The following is a 25,949-nucleotide window of genomic DNA, read 5'->3' on the forward strand; positions in this document are numbered from 1 at the left end:
AAATAGAACAATTTAATATAGGAAACTGTTTTTACTCTCCAAAAGTAAACCTAAGCATATATAGATGTGTATATATATATATATATATATATATATATGTACGTACGTATATACACATACATATGTATATACACACATATATTTAAGAAATGCAGAATCAGATGATGAATAATTTGAGTCAATAGAAATGGTTTTGGGTTGTGATTATGTAAATTTGTTCTTTTCCATCCCTTTTTAAAACTTTTTGTTTGGAAATAATTTCAAACTTACTGAACAATTGCTAAAATAAGACCAGCCTAATCACTTGGAATTTACATGACCCAGAGGGAGTAAGTCGACAGGACCTTCAAAGTAAGGAAAGGTAGGGAAAGAAAGTAGCAGGGAGGAGGAGAGAGAGAGCCTAGGAGAGAGAATGAGAATCTACAGAGAGAGATCATGAGAGGCATTTTCTGCAAGTGTGAGGTCATGTGTTTTGTTTTGAATTAGAAAACTACTAAGTTACTGAAAATTTTAACTTTTTTCCTTTTACTCTCACTGAAATTTTAACTTTTTTCCTTTTACTCTATACTCCACTTTTGGGATTTGGTCGCTCCTTCAATGAAGATTTTTATCTTGATACACTTGGAATGGAGACAATAGCCTCCCTTATGGGGTCTCCTACAGAGGCTCCAGCTGCAGTGGCATTGGGCCAATTTGTTTATTATAAACTTACCCCTCCTACTCGAGACAGAAAATTCCTGGAGCCTCCATCCTCAAGCTTTCCCACGGACAGCTGGCATTGGCATCTTCTTGGATTTTGCTGGAATGAAGTCATTTGACTCTTCCTTAGACAAAGGTGGGTCAGAACCTGCATTATAACAACATCTTCAGGTGATGCACGTTCGGGATGGAGAAGCATTGCTTTGGGAAAGCCAGGTGTTGCCTGAGGGAAAAGCTGGTACTGCTTTCAGGGCAGGTAAGGTATCATTTTGTTGTCCACATTGTGCTTGGTTCAGAATGGGAGGTTAACCAGAGGTTGAGTCCTAACTACTATAATCTGATTCTAAGGTCCCCGGTGTGAGGCCCTGCATAGCTGACCACAGGAAGATGAGGGGTTTTCCTAACCTTAAGAACAGTTATTATTTATCATATGATTCGAGTTAGTGATCAGTTTTCTTTTATAGCCTCTGAGCTGGAGTATAATTACAATCTTCTATATCACAAACAAAACAGATTATGGAGGTTTCTTCTTTTTCCCCTTCTGTGGAATTTTTCAGCTTTTTTTACTTGTTTGTTTTGCTTTCTTTATCGATCTATCTATTGATTGATTTACTGGTATCAATGAAATAGGAATGTGAGGAATAATCTGGGAAGAACTGATTGTCTTATTAGATACACAGCGATGAATACACATACACACACATGTGTATGTAGATATATTTTCCTAATCTCAATTTCACACATTCGTTATTAAACATTCTTACTAATCAATTACTTTTTAAACCTTCCTTTGGGTGTAACAGGCTTGTCACCTTTACTCTGGCCATATGGATCTACAAAGTTGACATGCACAATTAGCAAAGCGGAAGTAGTTCCCTCAGAGGGAATTAATTCTCCACTCTTTCCCTACCTCCTCCACCTAATGTGGGTTTTTAACCATGTAGTGTTGGTGTGTTCAGTAACTCCAGCTAGACAAGGGGTTTCTTGAGGAGAGAGACTTTGCTCTGTACTTCTGTGTGTGTGTGTGCTTGCTATAACAAGAGTCTTCTCTACAGTGTGTAGAACCTGGAAAAACTGATACCGTATGCTTTCTCACTTCACTACTCCTGATATTTTTGTAAAGATTATTCTGGACTAAAACAGGTGTTAAAGACAGCTTTGAAGACAAACAAAGCCAGTTAAAAACAATTGGGAATTGGGGCATTAGGAAAAGGCCAACTGTTAAATCCATGGGCACCTTGCCTTTGTCAGTTGGTGGGATGATGTTTGTGGTACAGAGGAAATCCAAGCTTAATAAGAAGAAAAATACAGATATAAGTATTTCCTCCCCTTTCTCAAATGCCAGTAACTCAAGATCCCACAAAATTGGAGGAACAGAATGATAGACCTGATTTATCATATTTCAGTGTCCTTAATACCTGCTGCATTAGAGCCAATAATTGTGGTTTGAAGAGACATTGTGTGTGTGTGTGTGAGTGTTTAGCACTTCCAGTAGTTTATTTTTACTTAACATAATTTCTCTTAAGATGCAAACATGGGCAAAAAGAATTGACATAAGTGTTCAGAATTAATTGTGGATTTATGAAATAAATCAAATCTCTATAAAGCAATTCAATATACTCATTTGTACTGAAAGACAGGTAATTTTTCATTTGATGTGTTTGTTGGGATGTTGCTTACTTGTGCTCAGGGGGTACATTTATCATCACAGATAGTATGAATAGTAATCCCTGGATTAGTGTAACATGGCAGCTCTGGGGTTTTCAGTGGCGTCAACAAATAGCACTTCTTTTCTCTGAGTTATGCACTAACTGCTAAATAAGATCAAACTAAATAGTCAATAGATAGAGAATGAAAGTTATCCTCTCATAACTTCTAAAGGCTGAGATAGAGAACGTAGCTTAGGGCAGCATTGATATGCAACATATTTTTGACAACTACCAAGCAAAGGCTTAGATCATTCAGAATGGTGGCATCCAAGCATAATGACTGCAACGCCATAAGAGACACACCTGCTGATCAGCTCTAGGAGGCTTGATCAGAATGACCTTGCTTTCTCCAACCCGCTAGAAAAGTCAAGTAAAGACAAACCCTCTGAAGAAAGTTTCCAAAGCAGTTACATCTTACCCAGTTACATCTTGGTCTCTGTAGAACAAGATGGAGAAACAGATCAAACAGTTTCCTCCGGGTTGCTCAGGACTATGGAGAAATAACTCCACCCACTCAAGAAGGAGGACCACTGCTTTGATCAAGCAACCAGGTAACATGTGCTACATCTGTGAGAAGAATAAAGGCTAAGAAATGAGTTTAAAAAGGCTTGAGAAACATCCCTCCTGAAGAAAGAAATATCAAGAGAGGAGAGAAAAGTGTTCTTTTCCACAAATATCCAAATATCCCATCTTTAATGCTATGAGATATCTATAGCATGAATAAAATAAATAGAAAACCTAGAGGAAAACTAAGTCAAAGGAATGGAATATTGACCCATAGCTACACCTGCATGTTTAGTTGATCGGACGTTAATTTAATATAAAACAAAAATATTCTAAAAGTAAGGGTTAAATTCATTACTCCCCCAAATATAGCAATTCTATCAATTACTAAAATACCTGAAAATGTTGTACAAATATAGATATATAGCTAGGTATAGATAAACAGAGATACATATACAATTTTGTAACTAACATGTAAAATATACAATATTCTTTTATAAATAAGCTCTTGCTTTCTTTTACATCAACTTTGAAAGGCCTTTTTGTATTGTTCACATTTTTAACAATAATGATAACTCATATCTTTAAAACGTTTTAATGATTTAGTCAATGTCACCGAGCTAATATGCATCAGAGTCAGGGGTAGAAGACACAAATGATATTTAATAGTAACAAAGCAACAATTGCCAATAACCAAAGGGCTCTTGATATGTGATAGTTGCCGTACTGAATAATTTACATATGTTTATCCTTTAACACTTACAATTACCTATGAGGTACATATGGTTGTTATTCCATCTTGCAGAGGAGGAAACTGAGGCACAGAATAAATTTCTGTAGGTTATACAGAAGGTTGACTTACAAAGTTGGTCAAAGTTGGCAAAGTTGTTTCCTACTGTGGCATGGATAGCACTTCTTGAACCACTACGCACGTGTTCTGGAGTTGAACAATCATGTAAATGGATGGAGCATGGTGGGAGCCAGCTTTCTCAGTACTGGAATGGAAGATCACAGCGAAGACAGGGGGGAGGCTGGAATGATCCCTGTGGTTAAGGATTAGAGTTTGATACATCAGGATGAGCTCATGTTTAGCTTAATATACATACAGATGGTTACAGATACACACATTTATAGATAATGGCATATACACAGGTCAATATACAAACATATTTCTTTTCTCTGAGATCACCCAGCTCTCGGCTTGTCATCCATTCTGCCAGAATAGGAATCAGGACTCTTTGGATATGTGACTGATTCTAGGACTGGGACAAGGAATATCCAAAATAAACCTGGAGCAGAGAGTAGTGCCAAAAAGCTAGGATGTGCTAAAACCCACCCACCCACACACACACACACACGCACACATATCGTTGAGGCACAGGAGACAAAGAAAAGATTTACCAATGGCCAAAACTGGAACAATCTGAGCCCAAAAATAAAGTATAATTGGCTTGTAACTCAAAGTGTGCAATAAACATCCATGAATCAACACTGATACTACAAAGAAAGAAATTTTTGGTTGAAACTGTGAGGATGACAGGTGTTGTTCCTCCCTTGAGTCTAACCAGAAAGAAAACAAAAATATAACAATGCCCTCTCTGTCTCTTGCCTATGTTCCCCTCCCACCCTGTTGTCTTCAGTGTCTCAAACCGGCTTCGTTAGGAGGGAGAGCTTCGGGCTGCCAGGGTGTTTTCACTTTTAATGACTGTTTTCTTTTTGAAGTGAAAGCCAAAATCATCTACTGAGAGTGAGGTGATTTAAGAAATACAAGTGGGTTAACAGGACTAGTGTTAAGAATAGTTGCTGTGGGGAAAATTATCTCGATGTGACTGAGCTCATAAATATTTTTGAATGCTACTGAGGGTTGAGCTGAGGTTAGCGGCAGTTATTTATAATACTGCCCATTTTCACTGTAATATGAATATTTGCAATTGTGTTCCTAAATTGTTCAAAAATAATCTCAAAAGCCTACACTTAAAATGTAAGATTTATCATATTTCCTCCATTATGAAGTGCTCTCAACTGTAAAATGCACTGTCATTTTAACACCTGTTTTTCATTCATTCATCCAGTGAATGTTCTACGACCTCGTGGAGCTTATGTTTTATTAAGGTGAGAGCGTTGCTAATAAAGTAAATAAATAATTATATTTATACATATTTCAGGTGACGATAATTTCTATTGAAAAAATAGGAAGCAGGAAGGAATATAGAAAGTGCAGAGGCTGTGTTTTTCCATTGTAAATAGGTTGGTAAATTAGGTTTCGTTGAACTGGTAGCTTGTGGGCAAAGACCTAACGAAGGTGTAGGAGCAGCTATGCAGATTTCCTGGGGGACAAGTATCCAGGCACAAAAGAGCCAAGAATCCTGTGTAGCTGGAGCGGAGTGAGCAAGGGGTGAAGAGTAGCAGATGAGTCAGAGAGATTGTGGAGGTTCAGATATGTAGGGCTTTATGAGCCATCACAAGACTTGACTTTTACTCTTAATGAGATGAAAAACAATGGGAGGTTTTTGAGCAGAGCAGCAACATAGTCTGACATGTTTTAAAAAGATCATTCTAGCTCCATGTTAAGAATAGACTGCAGGCAAGTAAAGAAGGAAGCAGAGATATTAGCTAGAAAACTATTAACATAAAATAGGCAAGAAATATTTGCAGCTTGATCCATGGTAGAAGCAGTGGTGGGGGTTAGAGGTGCATTATTATTACAGTTTGATGACAGAGGTAAGAGAATGCAATTACCTTTGGCCTTGGACTAAGAATCTAGTATAGAGATGCTATTAACTGGGGAAACAGAGCATTGGGGTGATTAGTTCATTTTTTAAAATTTTGAGATGCCTGTTATACCTTCCAAGGAGAGATGTTGAGTACACTTTTGCATATTTGAACCTGGAGTCCAAGGGAGAAACTCAGTCACTACACGTAAATTTGGGAGTCGCTGGCATGTAAATCGAAGCCATGAGATTGAATCAGATAAACAACACAGTAAGTGTATATGGGAAAGTAAATAGACCCGGGATAGTCCAATTTTTAATGGATAGAAACAGAGGAGGGACAAGCAAAGAAGTCTTAGAAGGATCAATTGAAGTATAGGAGCAAAATCAGTAGAGTGTAGTATTTTGGAATGCAATTTAAAAAAGTTTCTGACTGGACTGAGGGGTTCATGGCTTCAAATGATACTCTGGGTTCCGTTAGTATGAGGACTCAGAACATAACCTTTGAGTTAGCAGGGTGGAAGTCCTAAGATCTTTTCATAAGTTTTGGTGGAATGGTAGGAGCAAATGTTGGTTAAAGTAGATTAAAGAGAAAATGAGAGGAGAGGAATTGGAGACAGTGAGTCTAGTTCACCCCTTTTAGAAGTTTTTCAGTGAATGGGAGTGGAGAATTGGGGCAGTTTCTGGAGGCAGATGGGATCAAAAGAGGTTTTATAAAGATTGGAGATCTTCCATTGCTGAAGATAATGATTCAGTTCACAGAAGATCTGATGATGCACGAGATAGTGAGGGAAGTTCTGGAATTTTATGCTTGGAAGAGTGGGAGGGAATGGTATCTGGTGTAGCATTGCCACAAGCTAGATTGTAGACAGTGGCAGAAAATGCATCCAGATTAGCAGGACTGAGGGCAAAGATCAGGGATGGAGTGCATGGGAGGTGGATATTGTGACACTGGGAGCCTATAGATGTCCTCTTCTGATTGTTACTATTTTCTCAGTGAAGCAGAAGGCAGTCATATGTGAGAATAAGCTTAAGTTAGGAGATGTTAGATATTTGAACAGAGAAGACAAAATACAATATCACCATCCAGGAGCCTGGAGAACAAATGGATTAGGAAAATGTAGAAGGAATGGTGAAAACTTTAGTAGCTTTTGGAAAATTAAAAGAAAAGTTCTCTCCTATTAAATGTACTCATCAAACATGAAATTTTAGAATTATGTGAAGAAAGGACTTAGAATCGTGTGAATATGGCAATGCATATTCTTGAATATTCAGACTTCTCTATTTTACATCCTTCTGGTCTCATAGGGGCCACACTGAACTCTTCAATCAGAAGTCTGATGGAAGCCCATAAAGCAAGCTCTGAAAAACTTGGGCTTTGAGTCTGGTACGGCACTTTGGAGGGCCCTGTCACATTCTTCTAGCTTGGTAGTATTGTCTTATTGAATAGTTCATATTTGTGATTTAAACACAATTTCAAGGGTTTACAAGAACCCTGAATTCCAAAGGGGTGAGTCGCTATTGATTCTCATTTGTGCCAAAGAGATTTTGGGTATGCACAGGTGAACAGCAGCATTTTAGTGAGGTCCAGGGAGCTCAGTGGGATCATTTAGCAAATGACAATGATTAAGGCAGATTAAGACCAGAATTAGGCAGAATTGATGCAGGTTAATATTTATGTTGCAAGCAAGTTATTATAACTCCAAGAAAAAATATATATAAAAAAGAGGGTTGGTCTTCATGCCTTTTTGCATTTTTCCCCTTAATGCTAAGATTTTAGAAAAATATTTTAGGGTCTATATAGAACTATACTATTTAAAAATGATCTCTAAGAATGATCTATTCTAAAAGGAATATGTTCTTGAAGTCACTTTAAGGTATCTTTTCAAAAAGTTATGCAAATTTATTATAGAGTTTGTCTTCCTGGACATTTTTAGTATTATTTTTATCAATTTCATGTATTTTCTGCTTAAATAAGGACACATTTCTATGACTCACCTATGTTTTCCGATTGACCAGTGTAGTTATCACAATTTATTTTTCATTTGTTTTAACGGTCTTTTGGAAGTTAAAATAAGTTGATCTCACATCTTTTAACATTTAATTTTAATACATAATAAAAAATGAAACAGGGGCCAGCCACGTGGCCAAGTGGTTAAGTTCGCACACTCTGCTACAGTGGCCCAGGGTTTTGCTGGTTCGGATCCTGGGTGCGGACATGGCACCACTCATTAGGCCACATTGAGGTGGCGTCCCACATGCCACAACTAGAAGGACCTACAACTAAAATATACAGCTATGTACCGGGGGGATTTGGGGAGAAAAAGCAGGAAGAAAAGAAAAACAACAAAAAGAAGATATGCAACAGTTGTTAGCTCAGGCGCCAATCTTAAAAAAAAAAAATGAAACAAACATGGAATATATATGTCTTAGTCCATTTGGGTTGCTATAACAAAATGCCATAGACTGGATGGCTTAAACAGCAAACATTTGTTTCTTGTAGCTCTGGAGGCTGAAAAGCCCAAGATCAAGGTGCCAGCCAATTTGATGTCTGTTAAGGGTCTGCTTCCTGGTTCATAGACAGCTGTCTTCCAGCAGCTGCGACCCCACATGGCGGAAAAAGCAAGAGACTCTCTGAGGTCTCTTTTATAAAGGCACTAATCTCATTTATGAGGACTCCACCCTCATGACCTAATCACCTCCCAAAGGCCCCACCTCCTGTTACCATCACAATGGCAGGAGGTACATTCAGTCCATAACAATGCATATGCATATTTATATACATACATGTACATATATACAAACATATATTTTCACTCAAACACATATGCATGTCTATGTAGATATGTGTGTATGATATAGTATATATGTATGTGTATATATATGTACACACACAGTAGGCATGTTACAAATATAAGTATGACTAGTTTCCATAAATCTATTGATTGATATTTGAAATCCTTTCTTCTGGATAAGCATAAACTTAATCTTCATTCCCCTTTGCTTAGGGTTTTAAATAAGTCCTGAGGCTGCTGAAGCACCGCCATTGCACAGCAGGCACGGAGGTTATAGACATCCGGGGTAGCAGTCATCCGGCAACTGTTCACCCAGCACCTTGTCAAGACTCCTCCATGACTGCTCCACACAGGCCTCCACAGAATCCATTTAAGCCTCCACTTCCAGCCTGGTGGCTCCGTCTGCTACTTCCGTGGCACTTTTGTGCACTCACGAATCATCCGGCTGCTCCTAGGCCGCAGAGGTTGAGGACATTCAGTGTGGCTGTGGAAGGTCCTGTCTACCTAGACACAATGAGCAGTGCGTTTCTTCACTGGACTTTTCTAGGAAGTAAACGCAAGCCCCTTCTACTTTTCTCTCTTTCCTTTTCTTATTTTAAAATCTCATGGGCAATATGAAATGTGTAACTATTTAGATATTTCTTCTAAAACAGCAATTAGAAATATTAGCATAAAATATGCAACCCTCCTATGTAAAGTGAATGTCACTCTATAGTATGGAATTTAATATCAGTTTAATCCCCAGCTTCTCTTTAAAATACCTGTCAGGGGTGTGTGTATGTGTGTGTGTGAGTGTGTGTGTGTGTGTGTGTGTGTGTGTGTGTGAAAAAGAGAGAGAGAAAGAACAAGTACATAGTGAGCAAGCACTGGTAACTGTGGTTGTGGCTTTTTAATTTTTGTTTTTTTCCCTACATCTTGAGGGTGTTTTTTTTTAAATGGAAGACTCTAAACCTAATTAGACTCTCTATTTTTTTTTGCTGAGGAAGATTCACCCTGAGCTAACATCTGTGCCAGTCTTTCTCTATTTTGTATGTAGGACGCTGCCACAGCATAGCTGATGAGTGGTGTACGTCCGTGCCCAGGATCTGAACCCGTGAATCTGGGCTGGAACAGAGCACAGAAAACTTAACCACTATACCACAGGGCTGGCCTCATCTCTATTTTAAAATTTGAGATCTAATGCAACACATAGTAAAATTGCAAAGTAATCAAATGAATATTCAAGACATGAGACCTTTAGAATTTGTCTTTTTATCAAAGCTATATATGCATATATTTTATTGAGTTAAAAAACTGTTTTTTTCATTTATACTGTTTTACACTAAAAAACACTTTTCCTGTGTCTCTCTTCTCATATATTTTATCACTTTTCTGGACATATTTTAAAAATAGCGTGCTTATATTGAAGTATCTTAATTTTCCACTTTTAGACAATGTCTGTTAACCAATTTGAAAGATGAGGATTAGCTCTCCTTCACTACACACCTCTCCCATGCCTACTGCACATGCCTGTATGTTTCCATGTCTGTCCCACATTTTCCTCTATTGTACATTCAGAGCTGATGGCCAAAATACTTAATCACAGGTACAGCTCATATTCCTGCCAATCAGAGTGCACACAGCCCTGAATAACTGCATTGGCTATATCACTGCATACTGGTAATTATCATCTCTCACTCTATCTTAAATAGTGTTGTATCAATATTCAGTGTTTATATTAATATGATTATGTAAATGCTATTTTGTTGAGCCATGAAGTAATCATTGATGGCTTTTCCTTTCCTGCACAATCATGTGTTTTGACTGGAACAAATTATTGCCATGTTTTGTTATGGGTGTAGTATGTTCGGATATATAGTTTTCTATTTAGTTATTGCTAATTCAGGATAATTTCTTTTCATTTGTGAAAATCTCCTCTTAATTTGTTCATGAATTAAACATTCCACTTTCTTTTTTGTAAGAAACCTCTCCCAGATCCTCTGTGTCAGCTCCAACCCTTACTGGCCTGTTGCATAACTTTAGCTGGAAATAATTTGCCCTTGGATTTCTGTTTTCCACTGTTAATACTTTGAAGATTGAGTTCATTATGATTCTTTAAACTTTTCATCAATCTTTTTTCTTTTCTTCTCTGAGGAAGCTTGCAAATTCTTTTCATTGCTCACAGCATTCTAAAATTGTATAATGTGATATGGCTCTATTTTCAACTGTTGTACCAAATGCTTAGAAGGCCCTGCTAGTGGAGACACACAGGACACCAGGCACCGATTCCAGCAAACATGGCTAAAGCCATAGGCTTGGGATATTCTCCTGTCAGAGGAAATATTTCATCATTTCTCATCATGGACTCATATCCATCAAAGCTATCCACCATTCTGAAAACTTGAAAGTTGTGATATCAGGGTAATTTAACTGCAGCAGAACAGTCAGAAAATCTTAATATTTGTGTAGAACAGACCAGATGAATAAGGCAAAACAGAGACAGGAAACAGTTCTGTTGAGCTTTGGAAGAAATGATCAACAGGCAGGCTGACTCCAGAAGGATTACTTCCTGGACAAGCAGGGATGTCCCAGAGTCCTGCAGCCTTGTAAGTGTTCTCCACTTGATTCATTCTGGGGGAACTGATTTACACATTTCTCCACAGGAGGTTGGAGAATATGAAAGAGAATAACCTGAGAGTGTGTGTTTGGAGTATTTCTTTCTTGCATAAGGATGACCACAAAGCTTAATTAATGATAATAAGGGTCTTAGCAGACTGAGGTCTGAGACAAGAATGGTGGATAGCTTTGATAGACACTAAAACGTAGAAAGTAGTCCTTTTCCAGACTGTTGAAATGAGTCCTGATGAAGGAAGCGCAATGAGTCACCTGCCCAGGTGAGAACAGGTTGCATTCCGGAGGCTTCCTGTAAGGCACATCCTTCAGCTAGCGTAGTAGTGAGGGTTCTTGATGGGCAGCATCTTAAGCCAAATCTCACTTACTTAGGGAAGAAATGATTTGTCAGGATTTTGCATAGTTCACAGAATCTGCGAGGGTAGGAGATCTAAGCCTCAAGGGAACAGAGTGAGAAACAGTGTCCCATGGCATGGCACAGAGTGGGTCTCTTGTTGCTGCTGTGACGAAATGGCACAGTCCTGGGGGCTGGCCCGGAGCACTCTCGCAGCTTAGGGAGCTTGGTGCCCCTGTGAGAATTGCTATCCTTGCTGCCTCTAGAAGGAGCCATCACTGCTGCAACCTCCAGTGCCCTGGCCAGCGTATGGGAACTGCACCACCCCTCCTCACCACCAGGCTCCTTTTTGCCAAGTCAGGCAGTGGTTTCAGAGCTACAGAACCACATCTCATGCTGGCAGCCTGGGGATAAGGAGGGCTGGGGAGCAAGACTTGACATGTTCAAATTCTCTTCATATTCTACAAGGCTAGAGTGCCTTGAAGAGGAGGGTCTCCAACATAGGAGAGGTGGACAGAAGCTGAGTGACCAAAGAGAAAACCTTTGATTACCCAGTTACAAGAATTTTGAATGTGATCGTTAATAGATGTCCTGTCAGTTCAAATCTATACTGTACTTAGCCATATGGGAAGGGTTCATTAACAAAAGAATCTTGAAGACTTTCACAGGACTTGTTGAGAATGCCTAAAACCACAATGAGCAATAAACTATTTATATTTTATTAAGTGGGTAACATAAACGTTAATATAAACAGCAACAGTGTGTAACAGATAGAGTAGATTTAACAGTAACACCCAGTTCATCCTCATGGAAGTCATTCTATGATAGGACCCAAGATCACAAAGCCTGCGTGTCTATAGAAATCCCAGGCTTAGAAGTTTTAAACATGCAACAATATGTAAATAGAAAATAAGAATTTCTTAAGAAATTTTTTAAAACTGGGGGAAAATAATATTAGTTTTATTTCTAAAGTATCTTGAAAATTGATACTTCTTTCCCTGTAATTAGAGACAAAACTACCAGTTTATGTAAAAACACTATCTTTATATCACAAGAAATTAGCTTAACTGGTTTACATGAATTTATTTAAAAACATCTGAAAGCTATAAAACTTAATTTGTTTTATAAACCTTTATTAGGCAAACAAAAACATGATAATTTTCCAAAATTTTCCAGTGAAAGTGACTACAGGAAAAAGATGAACCAGGTTACTTAATTCTAGTTTTCTAATCATTGCTACATTATTACCACTAATAATTTACACTCATATCTCACGACCCTAAATCATCACCATGTGCCTACTGTATGTTTACTATGTGCCAAACACAGTTCTTAGTGTTTTATAAATATTAGCTCATTAACACAGCAGTGCATGAGGTAGGTGCTATAATTGTCATTGTTTATGCCATGTGGAAATTGAGACAGAGAGTCTTTGAGCAACTTGCGAGTAAGTTGTTGAGCTGAGGCTTGAAGCCAGGCAGTCTGGCTCTAGGCTCATTCTTCTAAGCACCATACCATACTGCTGAATTTATGCTACAAGGTCGTGATTTGCCATGCTGGCTTACACATCAGTGCTTTATAAGTCTGAAATGTGTGTGTCAACAATCTCAGAGTCAGAGCACATCAGTAGGGGATAACCTTTGAGTTTCTGAGATTTGTAGTAGTTTACCTTTTTCTGGGAATGAAGAGAATTCACTGAAAGGCAGAAACCAAAGCCAAATTTGTAGAAGAATTTCAGAATCCTACATCAGTGCTATTAGTATCCAGTGACTCCACCCGCATTTGACAGCGGAAGTCAACCCCCTGGGGACAGGACATGGAGGAAAGCCCAAGCAGATGTTTTTCATTCAAATATCCCGTCTTCTTAGCTGCAATCATTTTCTCTTGCTGCATTTAGATGTTGTGAGTCTAAATTTGTCCTTTAAACAGAGTAGACACTGATTAATATTTCAACACAGCTTATAGTTTAAACATGGCAGAATTCATACTTACACAATCTCGTTCAATCTGAGCCCGAGTCCTTGTTCTTTCTTGCCTTAGAGTTTAGTGTGCTATTTGTTCTGAGGTAGCTTTGGTCTTCCTATAACCCTGGATGGTACAGGATCTTTTGTGATATCATGATAAATTTGGTAAAGTGTTTGAAGTGTTGAAGCTTCTCAGTGTTTCACTATTAAACTGTAGCCCCTATGTTTTCAGGATAACTGGAAGATCTCTGGCTTCATAAGGACTCTTTATGTAACAACCTCCTTGATTCTCCTGGCAGAGTTATGATTTCCTTTCTGTCTCTAAATACTTATCACAATGTTATAATTTTTTATTTTTAAGTTTCTATTACAAAATGATGAGCTCTTTTATTGCACAGATTTGTTTGAGAATACAAAGAAGAAGACAATATAAGGATCTATAAAATTTAGGAGAAAAAAAGGGCTTTTGGATACTAAATAATGCAAGTATTGGTATGATTTATAGTTATAGTCACTTAAGTGTGCACTGCATTTTGCCAGAGTAGACAAAACCTGAGCTTTTCTACACAGACTTAATAGGAGACTGATTCAAAATGGTTATTATTTAACTTCTCTTACATTCCATTTATAAGTATATTTTCTTATGATAGCCATCTTTCCAAATATAAGGTACACAGTTCTAAATAAATCATTAAATGAATGTGTAAAATATTATAGCTAATATGAACATGACTTTTAAGCTTTTTTGCCAGGGCCATTTCTTTTTCTGTTAGGTGTAATGGTGAAGAGGCTTTCTACTAGAGAATCCTTGGAGTAAGATTTCTTTCCTCATTTTCTTTTAAATCTGTGTGTGTGTGTGTGTACCTGCTATAGAAGGGAGCTAGAAATCAGGAAAATTGTCATTACCACTATTATTTTGAATTTTTTGACAGTTTTCTAATATGATTCAGTTCAACAAGTATTTATCTAGAAACTATTATACATAAATAATTATATTTAATAATATATGGTCTTATGTCTGAATTGTATCTTCCCAAAATTCGTATGTTGAAGCTCCAATCCCCAGTGAGATGGTGTTTGGAGATGGCGCCTTTGGAAGGTAATTAGGTTTAGATGAAGTCATGAAGGTAGGGCCTTTGTGAGGAGATTAGTGCCTTTATAAGAAGAGACAGTGGAGACATTTCTTGCTCTCTCTCTTTACCATGAGAGGACACAGGGAGAAGGTAGCCATCTGCAGCCAGGCAGAGTCTTTACTGGGGAACCAATTGCCTGGCACCTTGATATCGGACTTCCAAGAACTTTCTTCCAAAACTTGGAGAAATAAATGTCTACTGTTTAGGCCACCTGGTCTATGGTGTTTCATTACGGCGGCCCAAGCAAATTAATATGCATGGGATGCAAGATTAGGCATAATTTATCTCTCTTCTCAAGGAGCTCGTTGGGGCTATAAGTGGAGAAATAACTATGATACAACAGAATAGTATAGGATTTGTAAAAGAAATATGGATAAGATGTTGCTAGAATTTATGAATTAAGTTGGCATTAGCAAAAGACTTTGAAAGTGAGTAGGATTTCTCAGGAAGATATGGAGTAAATATACTTCAGAGAGAAATGGATGAGCAAAACCATTCCAATAAGAGAGTAAATAGATTGTTTAAATAAAAGTAAATAATACAATCTGAGAGGACAGTGAGGAGAGAAAAGGCAGTATGTGGGTTTTAAGACAAGAAGACGACACATTGAGGAGAATTCTAAATAAGAATGATTTGTATTTAATTCTGCATAAGATAAATGTTATTGGAGGCTTATGCATGTGGATATGATATGATTCAACATGCAGTATTCACACCTGAATTAGGCAAAATGTAATTGGAAAGAAGGGGAAGAAACAGAGGCAACAGTGAGAGTGAAAAATGAGGATCTGGGTTGTGTTGGTGATGGTGAAAAAGCAAAGGAAGGAGCACATTAATAAGAAGTATCAAGAAAATTAAATATGTAAGATGACAAACAATACAAAAATAAATGTAAAGGAGTGATATGAGCAACATGGAGGAGTCAGCTGTTCCCTTTGTCTCTCCCCGCTTTGAACTATAACTAAATGGACATTCATTGATCAACAGAAGAAACCCACTCAGCACAAAAGGACATCTGAGAGACATAGCTGTACATCTGAGAGTAAATTGACTGGCCCTCCAGGAATTAGTGGAGATGGGTGACCATTCCCTGCCCTGCACCAGCAGCCCCGTGCACATGCGGGAACAATTTCCAGCCTAACACGAGCACCCCAAAGGTGGGAACACCCACTGGCTGACTCTAGGAAGAGGCACTAGTAGCCCTTAGCCCACTCGTGATCACTTTCCTGGTGGGGGGAGGGAGCCCACTGTGCCCCTGCCGCCCCAAGGAGAGACCCTAGCCTGGTCAGGTGAGGAAACCCCACCCGTGAAACACAGCGGACCACAGAAGTGCGAGCAGAGATGGCAGCAGGTTTACATGTAGGGACAAGTGCACTCCAGGCCCTTGCGAACACACATGGTACTGCTGAGCCCCGCAAGAGGGAGCATGCCCTGGCGGGACTGTAGGAAGAGGTGGCGGCAGCCCTTAGCCCTCTCATGACTGCTTCCCTGGCAGAGAGGAGCCCACAATGCCCCTGCTGCCCCAAGGAGTGGCCCTAGTTTGGTCTCAGAGGAAGCCCAGCCCACCAAGCACAGTCTACACAAGCACCTGAATGCTCCCCAGGCCGACACAAGCACCATAATATCCCCACAGCTTCCAGCATCACAATCCCTAACTTCAAAATATACTACAAAGCTATAGTAATCAAAACAGAATGGTGCTGGCAAAAAAAAAAGACACACAGATCAGTGGAACACAATTGAAAGCCCAGAAATAAAACCACACATCTATGGATAGCAAATCTCTGCCAAAGAAACCAAGAAAATACAATGGAGAAAGGAAAGTGTCTTCAATAAATGATGTTGGGAAAACTGGACAGAAACATGCAAAAGAATGAAAGTAGACCATTGTCTTGCACCATACCCCAAAATTAAGTCAAAATGGATTAAAGACTTGAATGCAAGACCTGAAACCATAAAACTCCTAGAGGAAAATACAGGCAGTACTCTATTTGACATTGATCTTAGCAACATCTTTTCAAATATCATGTCTACTCAGGCAAGGGAAACAACATAAAAAGTTAACAGATGTGACTACATCAGACTAAAAAGCTTCTGCAAAGCAAAGGAAGCCATGAGCAAAATGAAAAGACACCCCTCCAACTGGGAGAAAATATTTGCAAACCATTTATCCGACAAGGGGTTGATCTCCAAAATATATGAAGAACTCACACAACTCAACAACAATAAAACAAACAACCTGACCAAAAAATGGACAGAGGATGTGAAAAGACAATTTTCCAAAGAAGATATACAGATGGCCGTCAGACATGTGAAACGGTGTTCAACATCACTAATTATTAGGGAAATGCAAATAAAAACTACAGTGAAATATCACCATACACTGGTCAGAATGGCTATAAATACCAAGACAAAAGCAACAAATGTTGGAGAGGATGTGGAGAAAAGGGAACACACATACACTGCTGGTGGGAATGCAAACTAGTGCAGGCACTATGGAAAACAGTATGGAGATTTCTCACAAAATTAAAAACAGAAATACCATACAATCCAGCTGTGTCACTGTTGAGTATTTATCTGAAGAGCTTGAAATCAATGATCCAAAGAGATTTTGCACCCCTATGTTGATTGCAGCATTATTCACATTAGCCAAGAAATGGAAGCAACCCAAGTGCCCTTCTGCAGAGATGAGTGGATAAGTAAGATGTGGTATATACAAAAAATAGAATACTACTCAGCTGTAAAAAAGACAAAATCATCCCATTTGCAACAACGTGGATTGACCTTGAGGATGTGATGTTAAGGGAAATAAGCCAGACAGAGAAAGACAAATAATACACGATGTTGCTCATATGTGGAAGATAACAAGTACATGGATAAAGAGAACAGATTAGTGGTTATCAGAGGGGAAGAGGGTTGAGAGGTGAGTGAAATGGGTAAAGGGGCACATAGGTACCATGATGGACAAAAATTAGACTACCGATGGTGAGCACAACAAAGTCTATTCAGAAATTCATAACTAATAATATACATCCAAAATTACACTATGTTATATACCATTATGATCTCAATAAAACTACTGGAAAAAAAATAAATGTAAGAAACAGCAGGATGTAAAGCTAATTCTCTGTTTCAAGCCATTATGTATCCATGATGTCACCATTCCTGTACTATCAGGACCGACCATGCACTACATGCCCAAATGCTCTCTCCGTCTGTCTGTCTCTCTCTCAGACACACACACACACTGCCCTCCCTAGAATGTCAGGATAATAATGGGAAGGCATAGGAAAGATTTAACAAAAGAAACTTTGGAAATTTAATGACATCATAAGACTTGGTAAAGGAAGCTGAGGTAGCATGCCAAGTCCAGCTATAGTTAATAAACTAATCTATGAAGCTTATGTGAGTCAGCCCATTCTTTCACGATATCCTTATTATATCATTATTTTTTCTCTAAAACCACTCATTCTCTGCTTACCTATCAATATGGCTAAATAAAAAAAATTACTGATGAAACCAAATGCTGGTGAGGATGCAGAGAAACTGGATCACTCATACATTGCTGGTGGAATGTAAGATGGTACAGCCACTCTGGAAAAGCATATAGAATTTTCTTACAAAACTAAACATGTTCTATCCATACAGCACAGCAAATGTACGCTTGCGTATTTATTCCTGAGAAGTGAAACCATATGTTCTCACAAGAACCTTACGCAAATGTTCAGAGCAGCTTTATTTGTAATAGCCCCAAATTAGAAACACCTCAAATTTCTTTCCACATGATAGTGGTTGACAAATTGTAGTACATCATACTGTGGAATACTACTCAGCAATAAAAAAGCATCAAACTAATGATGCACATAACAACTGGGAGGGATCTCAAAGGAATTATGCGAGTGATAAAAGCCAATCTCAAAAACTTACCTACTATATGCTTACTTTATACAACATTCTTAAAACGATAGAAATGGAGAGCAGATTAGTTGTTGCCACGTATTAGGGAAGGGTGGAGAGAGAGATAATTGTGGCTATAAAAGGGTATCCTGGGAGAACCTTGTGATGAAATTGTTCTGTATTTTGTTGTGGCGGTGGTCCCATGAGTCTATGCATGTAATAAAATTGCATAGAACTAAATATATACACAAATAAGTTCATGAAGAATTGATCAAACTTGAATAACTTTGGTGAACTGTATCAATGTTAATATCCTGTTTGTGATACTGTACTGTGGTTTCAGAAGATGTTACCATTGTGGAAACCTGGCTAAAGGATACACTAGATTGCTCTATATTATTTCTTACAACAGCATGTGAATCCACAATTATCTTAAAAATAAAAGGTAAAAAAATATATATATATGTGTACGTACACACACACACACCCTTCCCACAAACAGACGGCAATAACAATAGCAAACTCTGCCACCTGGCCATGGTAACTATAAACCTCTGCTGCAGCCTGGAAAGGTTGACATCTTTTACAATGTGAAAAATAGATACCTACCTATTTATGGGCTAGCACATGGGCTCTATAACAATGTTGGATCAAAAATGAATACTAGAAATTTTAGATTGTCCTCTTTCTTATATAAAGGAAAGGAATTGTCAGAGAAAGGGGAGAAGAAGAAAATAGTGGAGTGGTAGATTTAAGAATCCTCTGTCTCTTGCAATTAGCTCACGTCATCTCATACCGATATTACTGAGCCACTATTTTATGCCAGAGACTATTTGGTTGAGGCCATAGACACATGAGTAAGATAATTTCTTGGTCTTCAGTAGAGTTATAATCTAGTGTGAAGTAATGGTTATGTGGACATATGTGTGAAATGCTACAACTGAGGCTTGAGAAATGTGATATAAGGACTTACAGAAAATATTCCTTATGGCTTTGGGGGATTGGGAGAAGTTATCAAAGAAATATACTTGTTATGTATACAGTTAGCATTTTTTCATGCAGTTGAAACTGGCAATAAATGAAATGAGAATTCAACTCAAAAGAGTAAAGGGGGAAAAAGAACATAACAGTCCTATGAAGCGAAAATAAATGGATAAACCATACATTGTTAAATTAAAAGACAGAAGATACAGTTAGAACTGAACAAGCCATTCAGGATCACTATTTTTGAAAAAAGTTTAAGCAAACACATTGAAACTCATGACTACTATGTTGAATAATGCTGCTTGGCAATTGTGTCGTATTTCCTGTCTCAGATCCTGTGGTCTTCCAATGAGTGATGCATGCCCCTCAGTAATAGGAAATTTTGCAAAGAGACACTTGATCTTGGGTAGTCTTCAAATCCTCTACTTCCACATCCACTTTTTCTTAGAATTGATCTGCTCTAAGACCCTTGCAGTTATGCCAATTCTTCTCTCCCTTTCACAAGCACTCTTTTCCCAACTGACAAAAGAAAATGCATACCTCTCACAAATCATAACTGTTAGTAGAGCATGAAAACCTCCGGGAATCAGAACAAATTTATAATTCAACAATTGGTGTCAGGAGAGCCTTATTTAACAAAAGGACTGCATTTAATAAAAACCACTTGATAAATATTCCTGTTAAAGGCAACTCACAGCTTTGGAAATTGAGCGTTTTAGCCCATTTGAATAACGTTCTGAGTTTAGTCTTATTACAGAACTGGGTGAAACGAGTGACACGATTTTATTTAGTGACCTTGCCTCTTCCGTCTGCCATTCATGGTAAAGGGTTGACATGGTTACTGGAAGGCAAGTCCTGAGAGAGGACGCAAAGGGGACATCCAGAGAAACAGTGAAGGCAGCCATACTGTGGTTCACTTCAACTCACAACCAGGCATCAAGCTTCGTTTTCTGTCTCAGAATTAGAACATTCAAGAATTGCAAAAATGATGTTTAGAAATATCAGTCTGTTGAGAAGTTTCCTTCTTGCAACTCAGTAATTGGAAAGGGCTTGGAGAGTGTGTTCACTCAACCCATGATTAATTCTGTGTCGCAACTGCACATTTTTCGTGACTTAAACGAGCAAGAGGGGAAAACATTCAGCTTTCCTTCCAATAAGTCAATGCTGCAATTTTCAAAAATTGGATATGTGCTAGTCATGTCATTGTTTTATAGGTTCTAGAACATTTATTCAGATGTGAGAAGAAACAGTTTCCGTTAATTTTTTAAATTGCTTGTATCATGGAATTCCAGGTATAAATGCCCTATCTTCCCATAATGTGAAATTCATTCTTCCAGGACCTCAAGCCCAAATACTTGGGATCATCTTCAAGTTATTTCTTTTTTTCACAGTCCATATTCAAATGATTAGAAAATCTCTTTAGCTCTTCTCCAAAATATCTCCAAATTTTGAACATTTCTCACAACCTTCTTCCCTTCTGCCATAGTCACAGCCAGCACCCTGCTTCAATGAACAGATGATGTCATAGTCCCAGCCAGCACCCTGCTTCAAGGAACAGATGATGTCGTAGTCCCAGCCAGCACCCTGCTTCAAGGAAGAGATGATGTCATGTTATCATAATGCTTCCGGATTGAGCTCCCTGCTTCTGCTTCGCCTCCTCACAGTTTCATCTCAACAGAGTGGCTGGAGCAATCCTTTTATAATATCGGTTGGCTCTTGTCCCTTTATCTAATCCCTTTAATACTATCCCAAAATATTTAGAATCAAATTCCTTAAAACAGTTTACATGTATTGCAGATTTTGTAATTTCTACTATAGAGCAAATACTAAAATTAGAAAAATGAACTGGACCCTCTTTCTTTTCCGAGCTTATCTCCTGCAATGCTCACCCTTTTTCTCTCCATCCCTCTCTACGGGCCTCCCTGATGTTCCTCAAATGTGCCAGGAATGTTGCTGCCAGGAATTAATTTGCCCTTCATTCCTCCTCCTCCCAGATATTCCCATCTTCCAACCTCACTTCTTACTGACCTGTGTTATTTGGGTAAAGGCTAAGGTTTAATAACAAAGAGATCTTAAGTAAATCTACTAAATGAGTAGGTGTTTATATCTGCCTCATATACTTTCTCCCAACTCTAGGTGCATCATTGCTCCACATCATTGCTGAGGGATCCATACTCTTTCCATTTAAATTCCTTTTATTCCTTTTCAACACTCTTGCCATTTGTGTAGATAAACATGGAGAAAGAGAAAATTCAGGTCAAAAGGATTTGCTTTAAAAAAAAGTATGGGGGCTGGTCCTGTGCTGTAGCAGTTAAGTTCACATGCTTTGATTCAGCAGCCAGGGGTTCCGGTCCTGGGTTCAGATCCCAGGCATGGACCTACACACCACTCATCAAGCCATGCTGAGGTGGCATCCCACTACAAAATAGAGGAAGATTGGCATAGATGTTAGCTTAGTGACAGCAAAAACAGGAAGACTGGTAACAGATGTTAGCTCAGGGCCAATCTTCCTCACCAAAAAAAAAAAAAAAAGTAGGATGGAAATTGCATGCATTACTTCCACTGATATTTCACTGCAAATAGTCATATATAGTTACCAGGGTGATTAGAAAAGGCGACCTGTAGCTGGACAGCCATGTGTGCAGAAAGAAGGGGGAACTGGGTATAGGGGTAAGTAACCAAGGAACCTTCTGCTATATGGTCTTTGCTCAAACATACCTCTTGGGAGAATCCTTCCCTTACCATCCTGTTCAAAATTAACCCTCTCCCCCACTCTTTCAATTTATTTGTTCGTTTGTCTGCCCACTGCTACATTAATATAAACTTTGTGAAACCATGATTTTGTGATTTCCGAATCCCCTACAACAGTGTCTAAAATGAGCACAAATAGGTAATCAGAATAGATAAATCATTTAAAAATAAACAGAAAAAATATCAAAGTATCTGCCTCAAAACAAAGAGAGTTCAGTAGCCTCCAACTTTACACTTTTTTCTATTAATAACAGATAAATCTTATCTTAATGGAAAATATTCTATAGTTTAAAAAAATTGAAATTTAGGACCTGCCTTGTGGTCAAACCAAGGTTCACAGGTTCAGATCCTGCCCTGGACCTAAACACTGCTCATCCAACCATGCTGAGGCAGCATCCCACACACAAAAAATAGAGGAAGATTGGCACAGACCTGGGCTCAGGGACGATCTTCTTCAAGCAAAAAGAGGAAGACTGACAACAGATGTTAGCTCAGGGCCAATCTTCCTCACAACAGTAAATAAATAAATTGAAATTTAATAATGTCAAAAGTGCATGAATTACAAACCCTAACACAAATTATACTATAGGCTATTTAACTAATGAATAACAAACACAGAAGCACACTCCTGAAAGATTCAGAGAAAACTAATGATGAAGTGGGAGGCGGGCTTGGATCCTCTCCACGTTCCCACTAATGTGGGCTGTGAGTCACTGCTGAGTGTAAGGATGGCATCTGACTGGTGAGTGATGTAGGAACCGTGGTAAGTTTTGAAAAATGCGGGGACTAAATGGATTTCCTGGCAGTGTTGACTCTGTGTTATATAACTGTGTGGAGTTGTGGATGCCTCGTTCCTAGGGCCTCCTCAGAGATAACAGAATTTGATTCACTTTCTGACCTTTTGATCTGGCCTGAACATACATACCGATCATCCTCCTTCTGCAAAGGTGAGCAGTCTGTGAATTGATGACAGATGAATTGGATTAACTATGAACCAGCTCAAAGGCAGGATTTCGGATATAACATTAACATACAGTTCAGAGTGCTTACCTATGTTTGAACTGTGTCATTCATTTATGAGCAGTTTCTGTTATAGTTAGAATTAATTCAGCTATTACCCATCGTTTTAGTCATACAGGTATTTTCAGTCTGAGCATTTAACATCCTTTCCTTACAGGGACAACCTTCACTTTTTAAACAGTGCAACATTTTAAGTGAGAAGAGTAATTATCAATCAATCAATACCTTTTAAATTAATTTTCTCATCAAAATGACATGAATAAATAGCAAAACTTGAGTGGCAGAAACAAATTTAAAATAACATCTATATTTTTTCTGATAAGCATAATTTTTTCATCCATAGTCTTAAATTATTTCGAACCTTCCCTAACCATTCTAGAGTTTTCAAAAGAATTAATGGTTTTCCATCCATCACATTATATTCTCAGTTTAGCAATGCTAATGGAATTATAAATACTGTGAGGTAGTAAAATAATGAATAAAACATTAAACGTCAAAGAACGGTTACTGTAGTCCATTTGAAAGTTACACACAGTTCTCATCTGTTTGAGCTGTGCTGTGTTACCAGGAGGTACTTTAAAATATTTCCCCAAGTCAACTATTTAAGCTAAAAAGACGCAGCAAAATATGGTCGTGGAATTCTCCTCGTCTTCCTTCTCCTCATCATTATTTCCCATTAGGCTTTTGAAAATCATAATTCCTAAATCTGAGATACCTCCTTATTTTCATGCATTATTGCACAGAAGTCTACACATGAGGGTGACCGCACGCACATGCTGTATGAGCAAGGAGGTCTATTTTAGCTCAATATTTCTGAAACTTGGCTATGCACGAAAATCATCTAGAGTTTTGTTTGCTGTTTGTTTTCTTATTGATTTCAGCCTCCACCTCCAGAGATTCTGAGTCAAGGAGCTTAAGAAAGAGCTAGGAAATAAATATCTATAAAAATTCCTCAGAAGATTTGATGCACAGTATTGGGAAGCACCCATGGAACACCACCTCTGCCGTGATCTGCAACTGTTATCACCTGTAAGTTCTTGATTCTGGATATGAATTAAATCTCTACCATTCACAAGGATGGATTTAAACAAAAACAGCAAGGAATGAGAGTACATGGCCTCATCTCTAGGTCTTCTGGTCACTAACTGTGCAAGAATGACTTTTGTTGACCAGTAGGATACTACATTCTTCGTTCCTTTGCTTCGATGGTATCTGTTTACTGCCTCAAGAACTATCCAAATTATCTTGGCCTACAAATCAACTCCCCCATGACCTGGTCATCTGGACACCTGCAGATTTTACTCTTTCCCTGATAGCTAGTCATCTAAACGCTATACCAAGATGCCAAAGGGGATCAACACATATCTTATTTAGAATTTTAAATGGGTGTTTAATATTTTCTCAATGGCAACAGTCGCCATAATTCCAGATAATCGTTTCATGTTTTAAACTGATACTAAAAGAGCTCTTATATTTGTGCCAAATTTATATTATATTGTATCATTCAGTATTGTGACAACGTCTAGGTGATACTGGAGATGGAAGTCTATATTTTAACCACATAAGAGAAAAAGGCAGTCAGAACTGTTCTTCATCACATTGTAAACTAAGCAATTACTTAGTTTTCTTCTTTAAATTAATTTTCAACATTTTGAAAAAATTGTGAGTCCTTTACTGTATGATTGATCTCAAAATTCTTCTAGTATTTTGCATCATAGTCTGTGAATATAATTCAGGTGGTTTCAAGTACATATACTGTCCAGTTATTACATATTAATCCTACGAATCTTATAGACCAACTGATAAAATATTTTAAATATCTTGGCAGACTAGATATCTTTTAACCATTTTTTTTTGTTATTCACAGTATCCATTCACATGCTAATACCCCTAAAGGAGGAAACATTAATTAAAAATTTGCTTCCTGTTTAGTTAGTGGAATGAAAATCCTGTGACATCTGATTTTTAAAACTGTAAGATTAAAAATAAGGAGTATTGATGTCATTTCTACACAGTTAAGCCAGCCAGTTTTTATTTTTATAAAATGCCAACTATTAAACTATTGTCAGGAAGTGAACTGCTCTGTAAGAGGAAGAGTCTTTATTTTAAAAATATATGTAGATAACATGTCTTTCTTGCTTAAAATTCATTTCTTCCAGCACAGAATATTTTGTTTTCCCTTTTGCAAAATACTGGTGTTATGAAGACTGTGTGTTTTATCGGCGACTACAACAATGAAAATAGAAAGTTTGTATTCATTGTCTCCAACACCTCTACCCCCAAATTTCAACTTCGGAAAATTTATAACCTAAGAAAACTGAACATGAAGATTCTTATCTTATGGTGATTTAAGGGATTTTGTGGTTAATTTTGATTTAACTTTATGTAAATTTTGGTTTATACACCGACTTTAGAAGCTTAGCCACGTCAGATGTGTCTCCACTTTAGAAAGCACATGCTTCTTTGTAATAAATAATCACAGAACCATATAAATTAGCCAGAACTAATAGATTGTTCAGTTTAGCTGTACATTTCTGAAGAGAAATATGAAAAATACTCTGGGACATTTTCTGAATGACTAAGTTGAACTGTGTGAAAGTATTAGACAACTGAGACTGAAACATCCTCGTTGCTTCAGTATCTCATACGCTTCCTGATCTCATATGGTCAGTAATATGATCATATTACTCTATTCCATGCTAGATTCTAGTCTATTTACATTGCATGGCCCATAGATAAACAACTTAAGAATAAGAATAAGCTTCTTTGAAACAAGAACCTGTAAGACAACTGTTCACTTTTATGTACTCTAATAAAGGTTAGAATTTTTAAGGGAAA

At 37.9% G+C, this 25,949-nt stretch overlaps 1 long non-coding RNA gene across 2 annotated transcripts; it reads left to right on the top strand.

The window, feature by feature from the left end:
• Positions 1–313: 313 nt before the first annotated feature.
• LOC139084591 (uncharacterized) lies at positions 314–25,949 on the top strand. 2 transcript variants are annotated; one of them, XR_011542093.1, is made up of 3 exons: positions 341–955; positions 20,827–21,048; positions 23,993–25,949. It is a non-coding gene; the product is annotated as an uncharacterized lncRNA (long non-coding RNA). The 2 variants fall into 2 exon arrangements; XR_011542092.1 differs by lacking the exon at positions 20,827–21,048 and having other exon boundaries at positions 314–955.

Source organism: Equus przewalskii, chromosome 7 (assembly GCF_037783145.1).
Source record: "Equus przewalskii isolate Varuska chromosome 7, EquPr2, whole genome shotgun sequence".
NCBI classification, from domain to species: domain Eukaryota; kingdom Metazoa; phylum Chordata; class Mammalia; order Perissodactyla; family Equidae; genus Equus; species Equus przewalskii.